The sequence below is a fragment of the Podarcis filfolensis genome (genome assembly GCF_964270895.1).
Source record: "Podarcis filfolensis genome assembly, chromosome: 5".
Taxonomy (NCBI): domain Eukaryota; kingdom Metazoa; phylum Chordata; class Lepidosauria; order Squamata; family Lacertidae; genus Podarcis; species Podarcis filfolensis.
Genome location: NC_139608.1, coordinates 18,175,289 through 18,196,193, shown reverse-complemented (window position 1 = coordinate 18,196,193; position 20,905 = coordinate 18,175,289). Strand labels below are relative to the sequence as shown.

At 42.4% G+C, this 20,905-nt stretch overlaps 1 long non-coding RNA gene across 1 annotated transcript in view; it reads right to left on the bottom strand.

Moving 5' to 3' along the window:
- LOC310762512 overlaps positions 1-20,905 on the bottom strand; it is a 54,531-nt gene that overhangs the window by 21,785 nt on the left and 11,841 nt on the right. Inside the window, exon 3 of the long non-coding RNA XR_014548046.1 lies at positions 17,632-17,674. This is a non-coding gene — a long non-coding RNA (uncharacterized lncRNA). The remainder of the gene's footprint in view (positions 1-17,631; positions 17,675-20,905) is intronic.

The following is a 20,905-nucleotide window of genomic DNA, read 5'->3' as shown; positions in this document are numbered from 1 at the left end:
AATGCATGACCAACCAGTGATGACCGAGGAAGGGCTTGGAATCCAATTCAGCACATGACAAACGAGCACTTTGCCTACCAGGTTTCCTAGATGCCTTCATTGTCTATAGTGCTATACACAATGCTTCATTGTGCTATAGTGAAGATTAACAAATTATTTCTGTCAGAAATCTTTTAAAGGAAAAACTAAAAGTGCTATCGTAGACATGTTGACTCAGAAGTAATATCCACAGAGTTCAGTGAGGCTTCCTCACTGTGTACATAACATCACACCCCAAGTCATCTGCTTCCCACAAGTATAACACATTAATACATGCTAATGGAGGAGTGTGTAACCTCCAATCTGTGAGCAGAATGAGGCCCTCAAAGCATTTCTGTCTGGTTCTTAGGACTCTCCCCAGGTCACGACTCTCAGTGAACAGCTGTGGGATCTTTCCGAGTGATGTTATCTGGCTAGAATGCATCTTCGATTCCTAGATGAAGGACAGAGAGGTGTGGAGGGGGAGTATAGAAAGCCTTGACATTGGGGTGGGTGGACTATTGTCTAATCATGCAGGGGTCAGCAAACTTTTTCAGCAGGGGGCTGTGAGAGAATGAGAGGGGTGCTGTGAGAGAATGTCCCCCCCAAAGCACATCTTCAGGGCTCTGTGATCTTGCATGGGTCATGTGACCCATGTGCATCCCAGTTTTGAGACTCAACATGTTGGAAGGTATGCTAATGTAACAAGGTGAAAATTGCATTTTGCAGATGGTTGCAAAATGTGAAGAACTGGATTTAGGATTGGAAAAATGAGAAACTAATATAATTAAAATTGATAGAACCTTCCACCCTTATTTGAGATGTACAAGAATGAGAGATGGGATGGGGAAAAGGAGGAAGAAAAGAAGAAAGGAGTAAGGCAATGGGTAGAAACACTAAAACAGAGATACCCTCTGAAATAAGAGAAACTCCTTTTCGGAATTTAGGAGTTTATTTTCATCCCTTCTACAGCACACTTAACATTGCTTATTTTTCCTTTAAAAATAGCACACAAAAAGAACAATGACCAGAAGCTAATCCATTCATTTTAAAATACCCTCAAGAAATATATTTTCTGCAGCTTTACATTTGCCTCTTTTTCTTTTTGCTAAGGAAAGCAATTTCTAAAAGAAGGAGAAACGCTTAGCAGGAGAACAACAGTGCCTTGAAAAGCTTATACAGAGATAAGTATTTATTATGCCTGTGGCAAGATGATGTATCATTTTGGACTAGTGTCTAATTTCATAAAGAATAAAAATGCATAGACTGATACTAATCCCAAGACTGATGGCAGGTATTTGGACATCTGACCATGTAAGCAAAACTCATGGTATAAAGAAAATAGCATGAGAAGATGGTTGTATGTCAGGCTTGCCTGTAAGGATGGTTGGATGGATGTGTAGAGCTGCCTTCTACTGGAGACATTCTGTTAGCCTTGGTGAAGCTCCCCCACCCCTGGCCAGTGTGGTGTAGTGGTTAAGAGCGGTAGACTTGTAATCTGGTGAACCAGGTTCGCGTCTCTGCTCCTCCACATGCAGCTGCTGGGTGACCTTGGGCTAGTCACACTTCTCTGAAGTCTCTCAGCCCCACTCACCTCACAGAGTGTTTGTTGTGGGGGAGGAAGAGAAAGGAGATTGTTAGCCGCTTTGAGACTCCTTAGGGTAGTGATAAAGCGGGATGTCAAATTCAAACTCTTCTTCTTTTTAGTCATTCTCGCAAGCAGGGAGCTCAAAATTAATTTTGGAAATTCTGACAGTGAGAAGTGGAGCTGGGCCTACCAATAGGCAAAGTGGTGAGACTGTTTCAAAGTCATCATCATTATTTGTAGGAAGTTTCCAATAATAATTATCATTGGAAACGTCCTCCAAATAAGGGGATTGGTGAGAGAATATTACGAAAATGATATACAGGTGGTACATGACACTAGTCAAGCTCGCTAAAATATACCATTTGCCCAATAATAAGTGTTGGAAGTGTAAAGAAAACGAAGGTACATTCTTTCACCTTTGGTGGACGTGCCCAAAGATTAAGGCTTTCTGGGAAATGATCTATAATGAAATGAAAAAGGTATTTAAATATACCTTCCTGAAGAAACCAGAGGCCTTTCTCCTGGGCATGGTCGGCCAATTGGTGCCAAAGAAGGACAGAACTTTCTTTATGTATGCAACAACAGCAGCAAGAATACTCATCGCGAAGTATTGGAAGACACAAGATCTATCCACCTTGGAAGAATGGCAGATGAAAGTGATAGACTATATGGAATTGGCGGAAATGACTGGCAGAATCCGCGACCAGGGAGAAGAGTTGGTGGAAGAAAATTGGAAGAAATTTAAAGACTATCTGCAGAAACACTGTAAAATTAATGAATGTTAATATGATGCAGGATTGAAATGAGATAGTTTTAGTAACAAAATTAAAAGAATATATCAAAGGATTGATAATTAGATGAAAATATGATGTTTAACATGTCAAGATTTATAATTAGGATAAAAACAAAGAGGGAAAGGATTTGCTGAATTAACTATGTGAACTGGAATACAAAAAAGGGAGGTGTGAGGAGGTCAGGAAACAAGTAATTGAAATATAAGACATGAAAAGTTTGATTTGCTTTTAATTGTTTTTTATGTTTTATATATTTTGTATTTTTTTCTGTATTTTTGTATCTTTTTTCATTGTCTTTTTTATTTTTCTTTTCTTATATTGTAATTTTCTTTGTTGGTAAAATCTCAATAAATATCTTTTAAAAAAAACAAATAAGGGGATTGGTTAAAAGGAAGTTAAAAGGCAATGTCAAGAGAGTCAACTCACTCCAAAATGCTTGTAAGTTGTTGGAATAAAAAATATTGGAAGCTCAACAGCCGTGTGTACCACAGATCAGGAAAAAAATACCATAAGGGTCAAGAGGATGCCAGCATGGTCAATGAGTCAAAAAATGGCAAGCTTAATTGGGGCCTGAGCTTTGAGTTGCGTTGTGACATCTCTTGGTTTCCCCTGGTCGTGTTTGACTGGCCAGGGTGATTTGGGGCTGTGAGGTGGGGGGGTGGCAAAGTTCCCAAAGTTCTCCCCCTCCTCTGCATGGTTACATGTTCTGGCTGCATCTACACAGCTAGAAGAAAACTCTCTGAAAATGCTCTGAAAACAACCGTTGTAAAGCTCACAATGGAAAATTTCATAGAGTTCCCATTTCAGCTCTATAGCACCATCTGCTGTCACAATGAGTCCTCAATCAAAGTTTCAAATCTCCTGCGGGCTGTGTGTGTGGAGATGCTCCTTCCCCAGTCCTTAAGAAGATACAGCAGCTGTCTCTTAGCAGAGAAATTATACAAATGGTAGCTGACAAGGGTTTTTTCTCGGGTGCCGTCTGAGCTTTTACCTTTCCACAAGGATTCAGCATGGAATTCAAAATGGATGGCTAGAGTTCATGCTTCCCATTGTGAGCAAAACAGACAGTTAATCCTATCAGGAGAAAAGAGGTTCTTGTTTTTAATGGTCTTCAGAGGGATTTGGTGTCTGACATCTCGGCAGAGCTTTGCTTTGTAATGGCTGTCTTAGTTCATTGCAAAGTTGGACGTTTGCAAGACTGTGACAAATTAGCTCAGTGTACACAGAACTTTGATCATTTTCTGTACAGTACAGCAGGAAAGACCAGAATAGGGTCATTCTAAGTTCTTCTGATCCAAGAAGGAGAACAAAACACACTGGGGGTGTTTTTAGCGGCAGGATCGCTTTTGTCAGTTCAGAAATGCATCTCACTTATTTCTTCATTGCTCTCAACCATAGCTGCCATGGGAGGTCAACTAAGTCACACCAGAGGGCATCTTTTATCATATGATGATATGATATTTCTGCAAATTGGGCAATTTACGGTTGCTTGTGAAAATGGTCATGTGGTGTACATACTGTCCACAACAGTGGAAGCAGAGTATAACCCCAGGGCTAGTAACCATGGATAGGCCTATACTCCATGATTTTCCATGCTTCTCTTTTAAAGTCATCCAAGTTTGTGGCTGTCACTCTATCTTGTGGGAGCAAAACTGGGGATTTGTGTGGTCAGGTTTGCACTTTTCGAACGCAAAGTCCTGGTTGTTTCATTCACATTCGGTTGAATCATAGCTGCCAAATTTAAAGAATCCCTCATCTGAATTCAGGCTATTCTAACTTGATATGATACTAGAGTGGTACCTCTGGTTACGAACTTAATTCGTTCCAGAGGTCCGTTCTTAACCTGAAACCGTTCTTAACCTGAGGTACCACTTTCGCTAATGGGGCCTCCTGCTGTCGCTGCGCCGCCAACACACAATTTCTGTTCTCATCCTGAGGTAAAGTTCTTAACCCAAGGTACTACTAACCCAAAGTGTTTGTAACCCAAGGTGTTTGTAACCCAAGGTACCACTGTATAAGCATCTGTGAGAATATGAGACAAAGTCCCAGTTTCCCCACCCTAATCAGCAGGTTTCCATGATAAATCTGTCCACTTACTTTAATTTTAGCCAGTTTCCAATAAATGTTTTCACCTCTGATTGTTTCACAAATGGGTCCCCATGGTTCTGCTGCACTGCATGAGTTGCATAGCTGTAAAGCTAACAAAACATTTTTCTTGTGGGTACAGTTTTTACTTACTGCGTTTGACATGGGTTAATATGAAAGGATTACCATCAGAGATGCTACGGAATAAAACACAACTCTACTCGCCACCCTCCATGGTGGGCTATGTTGTGCTGCCAGTGTGACAGACAGGAGGAAGACAATGAGAGCTGCAGGATCAGTATTGCTGCATCATGAACTGGCTGTACCAGCAACAGGTGACGGGGTGGTGCCCAGGTCTGTAACTCACCTCCTCTAGACTGTTCTGTGGGCATACATAAATTTCAAGCGAAGCCACGGTGCAGCCTCAGTTTTTCTGTGACTTCCCTTCCTCCTTCCTTTGTTAGAAACATCCTTGCAGTGGGCAATGGACAGCTGCTGGTTCACAGGGATGGATAATTTTTTTAAACCATGATAACTGTCAAACACGTGGTAAGGTTTTTGCCTTCCTCAAAGCGGCATGCATAATTCTGCTGGAATTGTCCCTGTGTCAAGTTCTATTGCAGCTTCAGGAGTTGGCAGGGAATGGATTTGGGAAAAATCCATAGAGGCCTGAGGCAAGGATGCCCCAAGGCCTTGGCTCCATCTCAAGGGACTAAGGCCAGTAGCATTATACCCAGGTTGTGAGTGGGGGCTCACCAGAATGGCCTGGGCCAAAGTGGGTCCCTTCCAGACACCCAGCTCCTCCTTTCTGGTCCCCAGCTGGGGGGGTAGGAAAATAGGTTTGCCTACCCTAAATGAATGACAACCCTTATCTACCCTTCAATAAAACAGTGTAAGAATGCAAACAATTGGGTGCAAAAATGATAACATATTACACTGCTGATGGTTCAGCACGAGAGATTTGGAATCGTATGAGGATGCTAGTTAGAAGAGAAAGCTTGTCAGAGTCCTGAACACCATTGAATTTATGCCTTCTCAATTTCAAAATGGAAACATCAGGGAACATTCTCTTCTGCTAATTTAATAATCTGGAGGCTAGGTTTAGCTAGAGAGCAGCAGAAGAGAGGCTTGGGAGGGGGGGGAACACACTGATAAATAATGCTAGTAAGCTTGTCCATTGCTCTAAGAAGGTCATGTTACTCTTGATATGCACAAATCAAGTTACTCATCTCAGATTTAAATTGAAGATGGAAATAATCAGATATGTTCTATTTTGTGTCCACTGGTAGACTTGTAACGCCATTGGAATGACAATACAAGGTGACAGAAATACATATTCCGTTTAGATTAGGTCATTATTTTATCTAAGTATTCACAGCACAGGTCATATGAAATGAGATTTTACAGGGTCAAGGGGACAGAGAGTAAAATCAAGAAAATTACAGGAGACTGGGAGATTAGTGGGCAAAATTGCATTGCTAAGAACTGTGATCAAAGTTTCTGACAAAAAGGAAGTGTGGGAACAGTACATGAAATGATTGATTGGGGAGCGTAATGGCAGGCTGTGCAAATTCCTTCATCCAAATGTCATTTTTAACATAGTGTAATAAAGGCAGCAATCCTATGGCAAGATGCACCAGGATGAGCTGCTTAGGATGCAGCAGAACTCTGGCTCAGACAACTGATTCCCAGCTCAGCCAGCACTGAGTCCCCAACCCTGGCTCAGACCCCCAAAATATGCTCATCCTGGCTCAGCTTGGGCTCAGCCTACCAAACTGAAGCTGGCTGAGCTGAGGTTGAAGGAACAGGTTACCCAAACCTGACTGTGCAGCTCAATGCTCATTGAGCATGAACAGATATTCCTGTTCCTGTACTCTTATCTTGGGGGAAGAAGGTCACCCACTATAGGAGTACTCCTGGCGCCGTCCCCGGGTGCGGGGGCTGACAGGCCTGTCTTGCAAGGTCTGTGCGTCAGCGTGGTCAGGATATTTACAACCTATAAGATACCGTATTTTTCCCTCTATAACACGCAGATTTTTTCTCCTAAAAAGGAAGGGGAAATGTGTGTGCGTGTTATTGAGCGAATGTGTGGTCCCTGGAGCCGAAAAATCAGGCAAAAATCAAATCGCGCTTCACGGAGAAGGGAAATCTGAAAAGAGGAAGCTGCGGCTTTCCTGCATTCTGCCTCAGGGTCTTACTGCCCACCCGCCTCTGTTTCCTTGCTGTGTTTGCTGAAACGGAACAAAGAGCAGGGAAAGCCCCTCCCCTCCAGGCAAGCAGAGAGGAAAGCAGACTGTGTTCCTTCTATTTCCTCTCTGTGCTCCGGTGCTGCTGGGGGAGAGGGAGAGAGAGAGAGGGTGGGAGGGAGGGAGGGAGGGAGAGAGAGAGAGAGAGAGAGAAAGAAAGAAAGAAAGAAAGAAAGAAAGAAAGAAAGAAAGAAATGGCTGGGGTGGGGGGAAACGTTTGCCTTTCTTTTCTCCCTCCCGTTAAATCCCTCTCCTGCATTCTTAGCCAGCTGCTTCTCTGCACACCACCTCTTGTCCCTTCTTTGTTTTTCCTTCGCTCTCCATTTAAAATGTGGTTACAAAACATGGATCCTCAGGATCTTTGCATTGGGTCACCCCAAATTCACCATCAGATCACATAGCATGTCCATGGCTACAGCCTGCACCAAAAAAACCACGCACCCACTGTTGCCTGGGGCTGCAATGGTGCAAAAATGTGGTTACAAAGCATGGATCCACAGGGATCCTCAGGATCTTTGCATTGGGTCACCCCAAATTCACCATCAGATCACATAGCATGTCCATGGCTACAGCCTGCACCAGAAAAATCACGCACCCACTGTTGCCTGGGGCTGCAATGGTGCAAAAATGTGGTTACAAAGCATGGATCCACAGGGATCCTCAGGATCTTTGCATTCGGTCACCCCAAATTCACCATCAGATCACATAGCATGTCCATGGCTACAGCCTGCACCAGAAAAATCACGCACCCACTGTTGCCTGGGGCTGCAATGGTGCAAAAACGTGGTTACAAAGCATGGATCCACAGGGATCCTCAGGATCTTTGCATTCGGTCACCCCAAATTCACCATCAGATCACATAGCATGTCCATGGCTACAGCCTGCACCAGAAAAATCACGCACCCACTGTTGCCTGGGGCTGCAATGGTGCAAAAACGTGGTTACAAAGCATGGATCCACAGGAATTCTCAGGATTTTTGCATTGGGTCACCCCAAATTCACCATCAGATCACATAGCATGTCCATGGCTACAGCCTGCACCAAAAAAATCACGCACCCACTGTTGCCTGGGGCTGCAATGGTGCAAAAATGTGGTTACAAAGCATGGATCCACAGGGATCCTCAGGATCTTTGCATTCGGTCACCCCAAATTCACCATCAGATCACATAGCATGTCCATGGCTACAGCCTGCACCAGAAAAATCACGCACCCACTGTTGCCTGGGGCTGCAATGGTGCAAAAACGTGGTTACAAAGCATGGATCCACAGGAATTCTCAGGATTTTTGCATTGGGTCACCCCAAATTCACCATCAGATCACATGTCTGTGGCCACAGCATGAAGCACAAAAATGATACATCCACTGTTTCATTCAGAATGTTTTTTCCCTTGTTTTCCTCCTCTAAAAACGATGTGCGTGTTATGGTCAGGTGCGTGTTATAGAGCGAAAAATACGGTAAGCCCCAGATCTGCCATCCCGTCTCCACTTGGAACTGACAAAGCCATCCATTAAGCCTTCATGGACTGATAAAGGACAAGGCTTTGTTTATACAGCTGGTTTGTGTTATACAGCTCAAGCTAATGCATTTTAGCTAATGGATCCTTGAAGAAGGAATTTGGGAATTTTGGGGGCCTGGTTCAGGTGGCTGCACAGTCAGGTTTGGGTAACCTGTTCCTTCATTGTTAGTACCAAAAAAGGGGGGTTCTGGGGTGTGGCAGAGGTGGGAGAAGAGGGTGTGGGGTTATGCTGAATCCTTAACCCATTCAGCTCAGTCATGCAACCTTACAATCTGACATAGAACCCTATTTTAAAGGCTTGTTCTCTCTGCCAGGTTTACGCAGCCTAGCAGCAGTTAGCTCCACTACTGGACAGGTTTTCAGTCTGGTTTAACTGTACGCTGGCTTAACATACAAGAGCATCCTTTATACCAGCTTTCCTCGCATATGTTTGCTAACTTAGTGGCACCACTAAAATATAATTCAGTCCCTTAAATGTGTTGTCCAGGGAATCCAGCTGATGGGTAGGGTTGGGGGAGAGGCAGACTCTGGTGGCTGTTAGAGACTCACGAAAACAAATGAGATGGGTGGAATTAAATTTGAAGGAACACTTGTATGCTTTCTGTCCTACCTTGCTCATAACGTGTGAGAGAATAGCTGACATCCTGTCGCCAACAAAAGTAGAAAGAGCTGCAGCAATAATTTTGCAGAATTGAAAGAAAAGGTCTCTTTATCAGTTTCCTGAAGAGAAACTTTGACTCCAAACAGAACATTGATGCTCATTTTTTGGATAAATTTATGACTTGGGAACAACAGCGATAAGACTTGTTTTCCTCCCAAAGTAGAATCTTGCTCTTTCATTTCAACCTTATCTCCGTAAGATGCACTGGCGGTGGGTGGGAGTGTTATCAAAGGGTTGTAAGCAAGCCCTTCCCTTTCCACATAGGAGTCAGTAAGAAGAAGAAGAAGAAGAAGAAGAGTTTGGATTTGATATCCCGCCTTTCACTCCCTTTAAGGAGTCTCAAAGCGGCTAACATTCTCCTTTCCCTTCTTCCCCCACAACAAACATTCTGTGAGGTGAGTGGGGCTGAGAGACTTCAAAGAAGTATGACTAGCCCAAGGTCACCCAGCAGCTGCATGTGGAGGAGCGGAGACGCGAACCCGGTTCCCCAGATTACGAGACTACCACTACCCAGATTAACCACTACACCACACCGGCTCTAAATATCTAAAAATTCTAAATATCTTTAAACTATAGATTTTGCCCAAGCAAATTGGCACATGTGCCCCATCTTCCTTCACATCACCCTCAAGGTTCATCCCTACACCTTGCTGGATGGGAACAGGTAAGAGATCTCTGTTGCTTGGTGGGTATAAGATACTTGGGGAATTCCACTTTCTATATCTCTCCATTCAGAGAACTGTCCTTATAATTTTGGTTTCAATTAATACTGTTCAGTTCATCAATCAACTAGATCTCATATGATTAATTGACTTAAATGATTAGACTCAACAGGCCACCTCCCTCAGCATTAAATGCATTATGTGAAGACACAACTTTATCTACATTTCTATCCGCATCTCGCCAAAAGTTGTGAATTAATAATTGGTTTAAATTTCTGTTTTCAAGTATTTTGCAAATATGCATTTTCTTTGGTGGGGGAGACATTATTACACATAAAAGCTTATATACAATGAAATGTGAAGCTCATTTATATATGTCATCCAGAAATTTAATGATTTTCTTTGCCTTTTCAAGCAATTCAATAGATGCCTTAAGGTTACCTTGTCCTTCTGGGAGGCTCAGAATTTCCTCTAACTTATAATTGCTCATGATAATAAAATATAACAGCTGAAATATGGAGCAAGCTCCTAATCTGAAATATCAAAAAGTGATACAATATTGTTCCTAAAAAGGGGTGGATGATTATGGGTATTGGTAAGAGGGTATATTAAATATATTTAGTCTGCTATGGACCCACATGTGTGGGTTAGTGAACAAAAGAAAAATGACTGGTGCCTGTTTTTGAAAACCATGGCTTGCACATAAAGAGCCCCAGTAGCAGAGTTTAAATCCCATTGTTAGGCAGATTTAGTGAAGCACAGGAATAGGCCTTTAAACCTTCTTTTAACATTTTCCAGCTACTTGAGGCAACTGGCCCCCTTTTCCTCTCATGCAGAGAAACAGGCTACACGCTGAAGTACATTTAAAATATACTTTCCTTACATTGCCCTTAACAGCAACAAAAAAATGCAAGTCAATGCTCTTAGTTGAAAAATATAGCAAAGGCAGAGAGATCTGTTGAGGCATGTCTAACCCTGTCATTTGCAGCATGAAGAGAGAGGGAGGGAGAGAGGGAGAGGGAGGGAGAGAGAGAGAAACTGGAACAGTGGCCATGCCACTGAAGCAGTGAGCAAAATCAAGAAGACAAGACTATCGAGGGAAAAGTTATTTTGAAAGTAATATGCTATAACTGTGAACTGCCCTGAGACCTTATGATGAAGGGTGGTTCATAAGTCTAAGAAAGAAAGAAAGAAAGAAAGAAAGAAAGAAAGAAAGAAAGAAAGAAAATGAGGGGAATTATGTTCAAAATTTTATGAAACTGTCAATAAGGATAATATGACTGTTGCAGGGAAGGTAAATTTTATACCGAGTATCCTATTGGCTTTATTAACTAGAAGTTTCGGCCCAAGTGTTTTTGATAGGCAAGCTCAAATAAAGGGTGCACTGAGGTGAGATGAAAGAAAACTGTACGGTACCTGGAGGGTTTGCTCCACAGGTCAAAGAACAGCTCCAGGGTAGGGGTAATACTAAGGTAAGGCCATGCATGAGAGTTCTACCTTCACTGTCTATGACAGGCATAGGCAAACTTGGCCCTCCAGGTGTTTTGGGACTACAACCCCCATCATCCCTATTTAACAGGACCAGTGGTCAGGGATTATGGGAATTGTAGTCCCAAAACACCTGGAGAGCCGGGTTTGGCCATGCCTGGTCTATGAGTAACTGGGAATCACAGGTGAGCAGACTGCTGTTGCATGCATACCCAACAGACATTTGTAAGAATAGGATGCTGGACTAGATGGGCCATTGGCCTGATCTAGAAGGCCCACCTTCTTATGTACTTAAATCATTAAACCATAATTCTTCAACCTTCTTCAACCTTGGCTCTCCAGACATTACTGGGATTCAACTCCCATCGCTGAGCCATGCAGGCTGGAGGTGATGGAGGTTATTGAGCAACAACATTTGGTGACCTAAATATGGGGAAGCATAAGTTAAATTCCTAGTGTTTCTGCTATTGCCCCTGTACCTTGGGCTTCCCTTCCCCCTACCCTATGTGAAGCAGCAGTCATCAGACTCTACCACACTTTACGTGTTTGAATCCTCTGGTTTTCCATTTTTATCCACTTATATATACTTTTCTCTGTTTTTCTCTGTTACTGTGTAATTGGTTTTAGGAATTGCTTGTTTATTTTAGATTTTATTCCACTTATATATATTTTTTTAAAAAATTAAGTGGTTTATAAATGCTTTTAAATACTTAAAATATACCTGCCCTAGATGCACTGACTATTACAACACCCACAGGTGTACAGAGTATCTGAGCTTAGTATCTAATCATCTCATCAAATTCAACCCAAATAAAATTTCACACACCCCCTCTCCACACACACATACACACTATCAGGGTCTGGAAGACTATCACCTTTATCTCTGTACATGTTTTGCAACCAATATTGATATACAAAGCATAGTGTTACATGTACAATAAAACAACATCATAGCTCGCAGACCAAACTTTCCACCAGAAAGTAGCTGTAGAAATGTGTCCCCCTCACCTTGTTTGTGCATGATAAAAAGCAAATGTTTCTTGTCTACTTCTCTTGGACACAAAGATAATCAAACAGTCCCAATTCTTCTTTGAGAATGCTCTCTCTACAGTAAGCAGGAATCAGCTGCACCTCCAGGGATAGCAGCCGTGATTTATATTTATGAAAGAGCAAAGAACCAAAAAGGAAGGAAGGAAGACAAGAAAAAGTAATCCAAATACAGAGGAATCCCACATTGGGAAGCCTATAACTATTCAGGGGTGTATAATGTACACAGCTTGCATCCAGTAACAGATGCCGCTGCACTTACAATTACACCATTGCGCCAATTTATTGGATTTCACAATACATACAAAATATAAGATTACCCGCAGTTCTGCAACCACTGAGCACAACGGAAAGAGTTATGTTCAAGGCAGAAACCCTAACAATCCGGATTTCCTTCCTGAAGGCCCTTTAAATCAAGTCCTTCCTATCAACATCCATCATGGGCTCTAATTTGTTTATTTATTTCATATATATTTCTTTGCTGTGGGAAGAGACAAATGAGCTCAAGTAATGACTCCCTTACACGGAGGAGCCTCTTTGCAGAGGGAGGGAGGAGGGAAAGCTCTTCAGCTGCTCTCTTTATTGATCAGCGGCTAGAAACCTAATGTATTTAATGTATGCCTTGGAGAAATCATGTGTCTGGGAAGCAAAAGAATGAGGCTCAGCATCTGCTTAAAGTCTTTAAGAAATGCTCCAAGTGAAGCGGCGAGATGCTTTGGAGGAGAAGGGGGAACAGAGGCATGCTTGCTCATCCACAAAGGGGGCAAATTGAAGTAGCCTTGAGAAATGATGCAAAAAGTGCCTGGTCCTTCTAGCAATTTTAACAATGTGATGAATGTAGCCCCTAAGCCTGGTCTAGCTGGTGTAGCGCTCCCATCAGCCCCAGCCAGCATGGCAAATGATCAAGAATGATGGGAGATGTAGGTCAACAATATTTGGAGGACACAAGGTTGGCTAGCTTTGCCCTAAACACGGGACCAAGCAGGAAAAAACATCACAGAGTGAGAGTGCAAAGGATAGCCCTATCAGAGTCAAGCTGGGCTGAAATGCTCCCCTATTTTCTGTAGGAGCAACAGGGGTTAGGGGATATTCTGAGACTTTCAGGGCAAGCAGATTTTTACAATTTTCAGGGGGAGTGGTTTTTCTTTTCAATACAGAGATTATAGGAAACTGCCTATAGGAAGTCCATCGAGTCCTTCCATGTTGCAGTTATTAATATTGTGCAGCTTAAAGCAATTGGATGCATTGAAAATGGCTCCTTTTTAGGATAAAAATTGCCCAGACCCATAAATATTATTCAAAGCTTTACTAACCAGAACTTCTTCAAAAACACAGGTACAAAACAATCAAGATACTCCCAGAAATTTGTATAACGCTTATGCTTATCCAAAGTTCTTCTTAAATATGTTTAATATAATTAGGATCAGAGTAAAAATCAAATCTCTCTCTTCAATCTCTTGTGTGCATCTAGCCTATGGCTATGCAGCTCCAGGAGAGAGCTTCCTTATCACATCCTTTGTTGTCTCTGTGGCATCCAAAGAAAGATTAACAGGCAATTGCCTTCATGATGGCAAATTTGCAATTGAATACCTTAATCACATGGTCTAAGGTTAAACACTAAGTAGACCCACTGAAATTAATAGACCTAACATCATCAAGTTCATTCATTTCAATAGTTCCACTCTAAGTAAAACCACCCAATATTTTAGAAGTTCTTAACTGTATTTAGAATATCTTTTTAAAAGAATGTATATTATTGATGTGCTTGCTGTGATGGGCTCCTTTGGGAGGAAGGGCAGAATGTCAACAATAATAACAATACTAATAAACTGAGTTCAACATGTTATGTAGAAAACAGCCATTTTCATTTCAATTCTTCTTTTGAATATTTTTGGAAATCTGGTTACATAATGAGCATCATTTGAATCATCATTTTTCTGCTTTGCGTAAAGAACTGTTGTACGTTTTATCACAGAGGAACACTCAGACCCCTCCTCTTGAGAACATGGCTTTTTCCACATGAGAAATTATGGGTACAATATTTTTAAGAGAACACAATCTAGAGATCTGTCAAAGCCCCTTGAGATATGCTGCATTTTGTGGCACTGAACATTTTTTTGACTTCCTGAAGGATTCCTACAGAAGTTTTACCTCAGCAGAAAGACTTGCCTCAAATTACCTTTAGGAAAAATATTGTTTCAACACTTGCAAAAGAAAACAAATAACATTTTTTGGAATGTGTGTTGTATGAAGTTATGTTAAAGAGCTGTGGGAAGTTTTATTTGAGGGCTCCCTAAACATCTAGAACATACAGCCTGATGAACCAGACTGATGGACCATCTAATCTGGCATGATGTTCTCACATTGACCAACCAGATGTTTCAGTGAAGCCCATAAGCAGGACCTGAGCACAACAGCACACTACTCATGATTCTCAGCTACTGGTTTTCAGAGGCATACTTCCTCCAATGTCGGAGGTAGGGCAGGCGTATTCTAGATATTATTGGATGGCCACCATCTCTGACCACTGGCCATGTTGGCTGGGGCTGATGGGAAGTGGACCCAATGATAGGCTCCACAGTCTTGACCTAGGGTCACCCATAACTGCATCAATGCTGAAACAACAACAACAACAACACCCACTTTGTGGCATCGTGGGGGCCAAACTGGGTGAGTGCCACAGCAATTTTAGAGGCTATGGTGCTAGAAACAGCCAGCTGAATTATCCTGCAGTGCCCAGCATCCCATTACACGAGATAAAACCAGGCAGGGAAGAGGTGAGACAGGGCAGGACTAGAAATGTCTCAGTGGACACTGCTGTCAACAGCTCTGGCCAGCACACAACCATTTTCCTAAGTGCATCAGGCTATCCATTAAATAAATGGGACAGCAGGCAAAGCTTTGTGAAGGTCAGTATGACTATGTTCATGGTGCTATATTTATTTGCTTGTGGTACAAGCAGCAGGAGCACACTGATCTTGACCAAAGATAATAAGCTATTGATTAGTGTAGGCACAAAAAGCCTAACAGAAAAAAGAAGGAAAAAACTTCATTCCAGAGAATTAAAATGAAAAGGCTTTCTTTAAAGATAGTTGTCCTTTCCTGTTGTTCAATTTAAGGCATTTTTGCTTCTTGTTGTTGTTCTTTTAACTCCTGGTGACATTTAGATGGATGTAAGATCAAAACTAATTTTAAAAAGTGGGCACGTTACCTGCTCATTTATCCAAAACAATGTGTGTGTTAGCACTTTCGTAACTCAAGGGTCAAAATATAGTTTTGCCCTGTTTTTCAGTCCACTATGTGCATGGAATAATAAATTATAACAAATTCCATCTTGGTCCCTGTGCATAATGCTTATGCACTTCACACCCACATTGTTTCTTGGGTGTCTGTTATTAGAGAGCCTCATATATCTCTGCAAGTGAATCCTGATTCATTTGGAGTAGTGGAGGGAAAAGTTTCCAACCCTGGGGGCCAGATTGTTATCTCCCTACCTTTTGTGGTCAAGGCTTGATAGGTGGGCAGAGCTACCCATCTGTCAATCACCTGATGTCACAATGATATCAGATAACCTTTTTTAGTGTGCCTGTGGGGTCTTCAGAAACTCTTCCCAAAACATTGTTTGGCTCAGTACTTTGAACAGGTTTTCAGAAGACCTGATAATCAGCTGATTCTGATAAATCAAAATTTTAGAGAAACAATGCTGTTTCTCTATGTTACCTTGGTGGGCACCTCATTGGCTTCTGTCTGGCTACTGTAGAAAGAAAATGGACTAGATGGATCTGTGGTCCAAACCAGCAGGGAACTTCTTATGTTCTTAATTCTGCTCAAAGGGGAATTTGACTGATTTGAGGTACCGCACACCACAAAACCATCAACCACAAACCACATTTACCAGAATCTGGCAAATTAGATTGCAGGTCCAAAAAGCATTGACCTGTAGGACAATGACACCATGTCATGTCGAACACAAAAAAACCTATTGGTGTGGCCTACAAAATCCAGAAAATCTCCTGTCTGGGATGTTTGTCAGTGAAATGGGTGGATTTGGAATTCATAGCAAATTTCAGAATAGTGGGGTGGGGAGCTTTATTTAAGAGTTATAAAATAAGCCTATAACATAGATTTTCATGGATCTGCTTTGAGTATTGACTAACATTGAATATCACGCCAAGCCTCCTGAACCTTTTTTCTGAATGGAAATATTGGGTATCTCCATTCATTTCTACTTTAGAAGTCATGGGAAATGTGGCTGAATTAGCCACTGGACTCATTCCCATGAGTTCAGGTAAAAGAATAATCAGTGTTGTTTTTAAAAAATGCAAATGCTAAGGTGCTTTATTGGGCTTAGGGTAGCCTGGATGTTGTGGGCATAAACATGTACATTGTAAGAGGAAAATGCTGAGTATCACTCAGCAATGAGACTGTTTGGATTCCAGCACTGGTTTAAGGGGATGAACTGATCACTTAAACTGATTCCAGGAGACTTACATTGCATTCTATAAGCCTTTGTCTCAGCACAGTAATTCAGCAGCCCATGTAGAGTTTAAAGTCTTGGACTAAGGCACAAGAGAGCAATCTGATCCAGCAAAGCAGTTGTTATGGGGGTTTATTTCAGGGAAATTTGCTTCCAGTGTGCTTGGGATTGTATCCATATAGGGAGAACTTTAATACTCCTTTTCTGTTCAGAAAACTGGAACATCTGTTTCACCCATGATGGTTTTGGTTGGGTTGAGCATATCTCCACTTTAGCAATTTCCCCTCTGCAGAAACAAGGCTGACTTCGAAGCATTTGGGAAGATTATATTCTGTTTTTATGATTTCAGGCTTTTTTATTTCTGCTGTGCTCGATAGAAGATGAACAAATATTACAGTGGCAGATGGACTACATCTGTGAATGCTAGGCGTTGGGGAACAAAGTCTGCATTCCCCCCTCAAGTGAACTTTTTTTTGCCCTCTGTTGGAAATTGGGTGGGTTGACTCTTTGTCCCCAAATAAAAAGCTGATGGTTGCTCAGGAAGCAGAATTGTAAAACTGTAGCCTTTAAAGTTGTCTTTCAGCTTATGTTGTAGATATGAATTTAGCTGAGTGAAATATAATGGATGATCCATTTGAATAAGTTCTGCAACAGAAGATTTTTAGATTTGCATTTTAAATACTTGCTGGCTCACTCACTAATTGTGTCACGAGCATGTGTAATAAAAGATAGTGTGGTAGGGTGGAGATGCTGCTTACCTGAGCAGGGGGGAAAAGCCTGAAATCATAAAAACCTGACCTCCGAGTAGGTAAGTCACTACTGGAAGCAAGGTTAGTACCATCCAAACACACTGACAGGAGTGCTGGATTGACTCTACTGCTGCATTATCATCCCCACCAACCTCACCACTGCCCCACTCCTTCCCCTCTGGGTTAGCAGCAGCATTTTTTAAAGAAGCAAAACCAAACTACAAGGCCCTGGAGCAACATTACATTTTTATGCAGCATCAAACTGAGTGTCATTGAATTTAATCTAATTTTTACTTACTGTATTTGTATTCCGGCTTTCTGCCCCATGGTGCTGAAGGCAGCTAATGACAATAATACAAATATAATAAAATATAAGGTTACAATAAAAGTAGAAACATAAGACAGACAAACATCAAAAACAACAGTCAGCTAAAACCAATCACAACATATTTTGAAGTGTACATCTGTTGTTTCCCTGGTTCTTTATTCTAAATAATGGCAGCAGCAACAACAACAACCAATGCTGTACCATTTAATTCCCAAAACAGGCTTTTAAGTGGTCTGCAGGTATAAAAACTAATAAAACAATCATTAAAATTGTATGCCAAATAATTCCACCAAGTCCTTTTTTAGCCTTACTCTCCATTTTGCAGAAGAAGTAAATTAGATATCATATAAAAACTTGGTTCTGTTCGTTTTGGTAGTGGCCATAGCCCAGCACTGGAATTTTACACTGAATGATATGAAGTCTGGATTCCTGTGTTGCAAGAAAAGCTGACCCAACAAAAGAGACTTGGAGGGCAATCCTAGGGCAAGATCTTCTGGGACAAGCAGCTTAGGATGCAGCACATCTCTGACTCAGCTCAACCGGGCTCAACCATGTTTCAGCTAGAGATACACTGACATAACTTGTTCACTCCAGCTCAGCCAGGGCTCGGCCAGCTCAGCCAAAACTGACTGGCTGAGCCAGAACCTGTGTAAGTCCCCAAAAACGAGGCATGGAGGAGGCGGGACCAGAGATCAGGGACTTTGGCTGCATCCTAAGCCTGTACAGCTGTATAGCCTGTTCTTGATGCAAAGTGCAATTTCAGCAACATTTCGGCTGAATTTGAATTCCAATGGGCTTTGAAATGCAAGCACTCACCCATCACACCTCAATGCACAAAAGGTCCTGAATTCTGAACCCTTCAGTCCACACTTGGTTCTCTAGCCTCTCTTGAACTGCTGTAACAGCATCTTGTGCAGAAATGGCGAGATAACATAATCCTTCCATTTGAACTTGTTACCCTCTTCAATGCAGCAAGTCAAGCGGGCAATATGTGAGACAGGAAGCACGTTTGAACTTGACCTCATGATGCAAGTTCTGCAGGCTTCTGCCAAACTGTGCTTCAAACGTCATTGTAAGAAAGCCTTTTTTAAAAAAAACCAAAACCAAAAAACCTCATTCATGTTGATATAGAGGAAGACTATTGCTAAAAACTGTGGAACGCACACATCTGGGAAGGATGTTTATATGTTGCATGATGTGCAATCACACACTGATGAGCCTTTGCAGCTTAGAGTTGTGCATGTCTAAAGCTCTGTTCAAGCTTTCAGCTGAATGTGTAAGGGCAGAATGTGTGAGGATATGGGACTTTATGCTCCTGAGTCACCTGTTCTAAGCTTCCTGCATTAAGCAGAAAGGTAAAAGATAAAGGTAAATGTAAAGGACCCTTGGATGGTTAAATCCAGTCGAAGGCGACTATGGGGTTGAAGCACTCATCTCGCTTTCAGGTCGAGGGAGCCAGCATTTGTCCGCAGACAGCTTTCCGGGTCATGTGGCCAGCATGACTAAACCGCTTCTGGCGTAACGTAACACCGTGTCAGAAGCCAGAGTGCACAGAAACGCTGTTTACCTTCCTGCCGCAGCGGTACCTATTTATCTTCTTGCACTGGCATGTTTTTGAACTGCTAGGTTGGCAGGAGCTGGTACAGAGCAACAGGAGCTTACTCCGTCCCGTCACTGGGCTTCAAACCGCTGACTTTCTGATCAGCAAGCCCCAAAGGCTCAGTGGACTTAGGGAAATTCAGGCCCAGGAGCCATATGCAGCCTTCCAGGCCTCCCTCGCTGGTCCTCAGAACACTTCCAAGAGTTCACATCCCTCAGTGGCCCCTCTTTGCCCCTTGAGTGCTTTATGCCTGGCTGAAATGTATCCTTGAATTCTTAACAACATCTCTTCCTTACCTAGATAGAAAACAGAGAGGTGTGTGGAAGGGTATGTAGAAGCTAACCTGTTGTACAAAGGTAAAAATGTACATTTGTTGTTTTGTCCACTTGTGCTTCTGACCACCATTGGCAGCTGAACCTCAGAAGTTTGGCCAACAATGAATGAAGCCCTCAGGCTGAAAATGTTTCCCTACCCTTGAGCTACACAATGACCTTATTCAGGGCAATGTCAATGAGCAAAGCATACCTTTTCAGGAGGAGTTGGGAAAGTGTTATTCAGCACTGCCGAAAATGTTCACAGAACGACTGAGTAATTTCAGCATCAGCTTTCGTGATTATACACGTACCTGATTAACTTAACTAAGTGCAGCCGAATGTTCACTGTGAATTGCAGACTACATTTATTTCCAAATGTCTCGGATGATAGATGTTTAAAGTTACAGCAATCACGTTAAACACAGCCATTGTTTTTCTTTTAACACTAGCTGAGAAAGAACACATATTGTTCTTTTTGCAGTTATTATACCATCTCCAGGGAGTTTTGTCACACACTGCAACCAAATAAACAAAAAAGTGCACATTACTTAAGCAGCCACAAAAACTTTCTTCAATCCATTATACCAATTGTTTAACCAATGCATGGCCCATCTAGGCAGGTGCCTATAAGCATTAATTCAGTAAGTATTCTTCAGAAGTTTATTCTTCTCCATTAGCTGTCAGCTGCTGGAGTCAGGAATAGGTCAGCAATAAAGGACACTGGTGTCAATGAAATTAACTCTTTATTCAAAGAAACCAAAACAGTGCAGGCCTAGTGATCCCAGCAACTCTTGCCCCACCAAAGGTCCCTGCCTTCCCACACTTCCTTCCCCAGCAGCCTAAGGCTTTGATGTCTTGTCTCTCTTTGCTCCTCCCATTTCATTTATCTCTGTGTTTGGGGAGACCAGGGGGAAGGGGAGCTGGCCGGAGCAGGAGAGGAAGATTCCCTGGATTCTTCAGCAGCCCGCCTACACTCTTGCCTCCTCACCCCCCTCCACTGCTGCCTCTGAGTTTAGACAGCTCTCTGCCACACCCTCTTCCTGCTCACTAAACCCTGTTGCCTCTTCAGCTTCCAACACCTCCTCCTCCCAGTCTGCTCCCTCTTCTCCCTCTGATCACAAACGTCATCCCACCACCAAACTCCTGGCTCTGAGCCGGGTTCCCTTGGGGGTTCCCCAGCTGCTGCCTCCTCCTACTCCTCTGCATCCAGCCAGTCCATGGCATTAGCTGTGTGTGTGTGTGTGTGTGTGTGTGTGTGTGTGTTTATTTAAATTTAAGTGCCAAGCCAACTCTGTCCTTATTACAGTTGCAGGAAACCTTAATATAATTC